Consider the following 3,997-nt stretch of genomic DNA (forward strand, 5'->3'; position numbering starts at 1 on the left):
AATAGTAATGACTTTATGAATTTCTTCAATGATAAAATAGATAACATCAGAAATACAATAGCAAATGTAGATTCTACAGCGTATAATACTTCAGCTTCATTCATCGCACCAAAAACTAAATAAACTGCAGTGCTTTACAGCTATAGGACAAGAAGAGCTAAATAAACTTATCACTGCATCTAAACCAACAACATGCCTGTTAGATCCTGTACCCACTAAATTACTGAAAGAGTTGTTACCTGTAGCAGAAGAACCGCTTCTCAATATTATTAACTCGTCGTTGTCTTTAGGTCACGTCCCAAAACCATTCAAGCTGGCGGTCATTAAGACTCTTATTAAGAAACCACAACTAGATCCTAGTGAACTGGCAAATTACAGACCCATTTAAAATCTTCCTTTTATGTCAAAAATTTTGGAAAAAGTTGTGTCTGCTCAATTCTGCTCCTTCCTGCTAAAAAATTCTCTATGAAGAATTTTAGAGATCAGGTTTCAGGCCCCACCATAGCACAGAAACTGCACTTGTTAAAATTACAAATGACTTGCTTCTTGCGTCAGACCAAGGCTGTATCTCATTGCTAGTTTTACTTGATTTTAGTGTTGTGTTCGACACTACAGATCATGACATACTCATAGATCGATTACAAAACTACACAGGTATTCAAGGGCAGGCTTTAAGATGGTTTAGATCCTACCTGTCCGATCGCTACCACCTTGTTCATTTAAATGGGGAGTCATCTCAATTATCACCAGTAAAATATGGAGTGCCACAAGGATCTGTCCTAGGTCCTCTGCTATTTTCAATATACATGTTGCCCCTTGGTAATATTATTAGGAAATACGGGATTAGTTTCCACTGTTATGCTGATGATACTCAACTATATATCTCAACAAGACTAGATGAAACTTCTAAATTATCTAAGCTAACAGAGTGTTAAAAATTGTAAAGATTGGATGACAAATAATTTTCTCCTATTGAATTTGGATGACAGAGATATTACTTATTGGACCAAAAGACAGTAAACAGAATCTCTTGGATTACAATTTGCAACTAGACGGATATACTGTTACTTCCACTACAGTCAAAAATCTGGGTGTTATATTAGATAGCAATTTGTCTTTTGAAAATCATATTTACCATTCATCGTCTGTTTGATTACGTCTTTCATTGATTTTTCCATAAAATCAAGGTGGGGGAGGTTGTGTTTGTGGAACGATGTATGTTATAATACATCGTTTACACTCACTAAACAAAGAGTGACAGAGACCAATTTATAAAAGAACAATATTTAAAAGCACACGTCCAGTTTTGTGTGAGTGAAGGAAATCCGTTTGGGAGTGCTCAAGTCGTCCTCACGCACATGGATCGCGTAACATTATGCGCTCTCGACATTGTCATTAAGATCACACTATAGAAACCTCCTCAAATTAAGTATAAATAAGAGAAGAAAGCGACCCTAGGCAGCTGCCTACACATGCCAGGATCCGTTAGAAATTTACAAAAAGCAAGCCTACCGCAAGACATCTGGTAGGGGAGGCACCTGGGGTGGCCAGCCAAATTTCAGGGGGGGCAGTGCCACCCCTGGCCACCACGTAGACACCCTGGTCACCACTGATAAGCTACCACTAAATATTGTAGAAACTTAATTTGCTGTAAAGTTGCTTTGCAACGATTTGTATCATGAAAAGCGCTATACAAATAAACTTGAATTGAATTGAATTGAATTTCGATACACACGCTAAGGAAGGATGAATTATGATGAATGGGAATATACTCTACAGTTCCTCAGACAAAACAAAAAGCAAAAAACACATCTCACTGGATCTCACATGATCTCTTTGCCATCACTGCTTCAGATAAAGCAGAAGACAAATTGCCGCAACCTTGATCTATTTTTAAATATATATTAACCTTAAGCAAGCTCAAGCAAACAGCTGTAAAGGGTGAGACAATTTCCAGAGCTTATAAGTGTGCTGGCTTCTTGGGTTTCTTGAGTAAGCCCTCTGTCATTCCATGAACATTCTCACTTCTGCCAAAAGCAGATTCAGGGTCTTGAAGGAAAATTCAATACAATTAAATGCATCTCAATTTAACCCCTCGCTAAAGGACAAAGTCGTGTCAACATTTTACCTCATATCACATTCACCATTTGTGTCTCTATTACTCAGAGACCTGCACCACTCTTTTGCCATGTAAACGTCCATGTTCATTTCCAGTCTGTAAGGAACGTGCATGCTGATTTACTGTAAGATAAAAAGAGAATGAAAGGATGGGCGCACACATACAACAAACTAACAGGGGATGAACTTTAGACAAACCAAACATTTCACACAAACAGATCAAATGTCCACACAACAGGGCCCGGCTCCGTCACCACCGGCTTCGCAACCCTGTAATGACAGACACAGAGAGCTACGGAGCCCCTAATGGGACATGGCAGTGGAAAAAATTAGGATGGGAGGAAAAATAAATTTTTCAGAGCTTTTGCATCTTACAAAACTTTTGCATTCCCTAAAAAACCTGTTGAGTTTGGACAAACATTCTTGTTTACTTTACAACTTGCAGTGGTTCAGACAGCTCTGTACATTCACAAAGGATCAGTTCATAGAGTTTTATTTTGAAATTGAGCTCAAGTATAAATACATTTAGTTAGTTATTTAGTTCAAGGCACAGATTTGGGACATTCTAAAATGCTTAACGTGAAAAACGCTTAATGTAGTAAAACAGTGACATTGGAGGGCCAAATTCAGTCGAATTCTTATTAAAGCATTCTTTTTACAGACAAGCAGAATAGCCCAGCATATGAAATTGCACCTTGAGCATTTTCTCCCCCACAGAAAAACGCTTTAACTTGAAACTTTGCGTGTTCCATTCATATTCTGGTCTCATCTGCTTTCCTGTGTGTAGTATATTTTATTAATAAACTGTATACCAGATTTGCTGTCTGAGCTGTTGGAACCACTGCAAGGTGTAAAGTAAACAGCAAGTGTTTGTCATAACTTAACAGGTTTTGCCAGAGAACACAAAAGTTTTGCAAGAGGAATTTTTTTCAACTCCATGTCCCTTTAGGGGCTCCATAGGGAGTCATATCAGACCTGTTAGTTCATATTTGGTTTGAGTTGCCAGTTCGGTCAACAAACTCATGCGGTGAAAACAGTTTCAGCCATGCACAGAGCACAGCCTTCTTTGATATGACTTATTAATAAAAATGCATGAGCTGCAAAAGTGCAGCAACTGTACACCAGAAGCATGCAGAGCACAGCTAAACCAGAGCCAAGCAACAGGCTTAGCTATTAAATACCCTGTCTGTACAAACTATATAAGGAATGCCTGATCACACACAAATCTATGTGATGCTTTTTAACTACACTTCACCACATTCCAATAGTGATGGCAAGTTTATGCTTGATATTCATGAGGATGTTAAGCACTCAACTGTACACGTATACAGTCATGGCCAAAAGTTTTGGCAGTGACATAAATTTTGTGTTTTGCAAAGTTTGCTGCTTAAGCTGTTGTGGTGTTCATTCACATTGTTTCTAGATTATTGTGTAGAGTGATCAGATGTATTTAAAATAATTGCTGAAAGCTTCATTGGTCAAAAAATGAACTTTTCACAAAAAAACAATTTTCATTGTTTTTTGATCCTGACAAAATGATCAGCTAACATTAATTGACTAATCATATCAGCAGCACGTGAAAGTGTGAATGAGTACTAGTCAGTTAAAATCACTATAATACTAATTAGATTGTAAGAGCAGACTGATTGCTATAAAAGGAGAGAAGAAGCGCTTCCAATCATTGTGTTTTTGTTAGCAATGGTTACCTCCAAAGAAACACGTGCAGCCATCATCGCTTTGCATCAAAATGGCCTCACATGCAAGGAAAGTACTACAAAGAATATTGCACCTGAAAGAACCATTTACCGGATCATCAAGAACTTCAAGGAGAGAGGTTCGACTGCAGTGAAGAAGTCTTCAGGACGTCCCAGAGTGTCCA

General features: G+C 38.0%; 1 long non-coding RNA gene across 1 annotated transcript in view; it reads right to left on the reverse strand.

The window, feature by feature from the left end:
• Nucleotides 1-393: 393 nt before the first annotated feature.
• The window catches only part of LOC107575662 (uncharacterized), an 11,292-nt gene continuing 7,688 nt past the window's right edge, over nt 394-3,997 (reverse strand). Inside the window, exon 3 of the long non-coding RNA XR_001607915.1 lies at nt 394-518. This is a non-coding gene — a long non-coding RNA (uncharacterized lncRNA). The remainder of the gene's footprint in view (nt 519-3,997) is intronic.

This window comes from Sinocyclocheilus grahami, unplaced genomic scaffold (genome assembly GCF_001515645.1).
Source record: "Sinocyclocheilus grahami isolate Dianchi unplaced genomic scaffold, SAMN03320097.WGS_v1.1 scaffold2796.1, whole genome shotgun sequence".
NCBI lineage: Eukaryota > Metazoa > Chordata > Actinopteri > Cypriniformes > Cyprinidae > Sinocyclocheilus > Sinocyclocheilus grahami.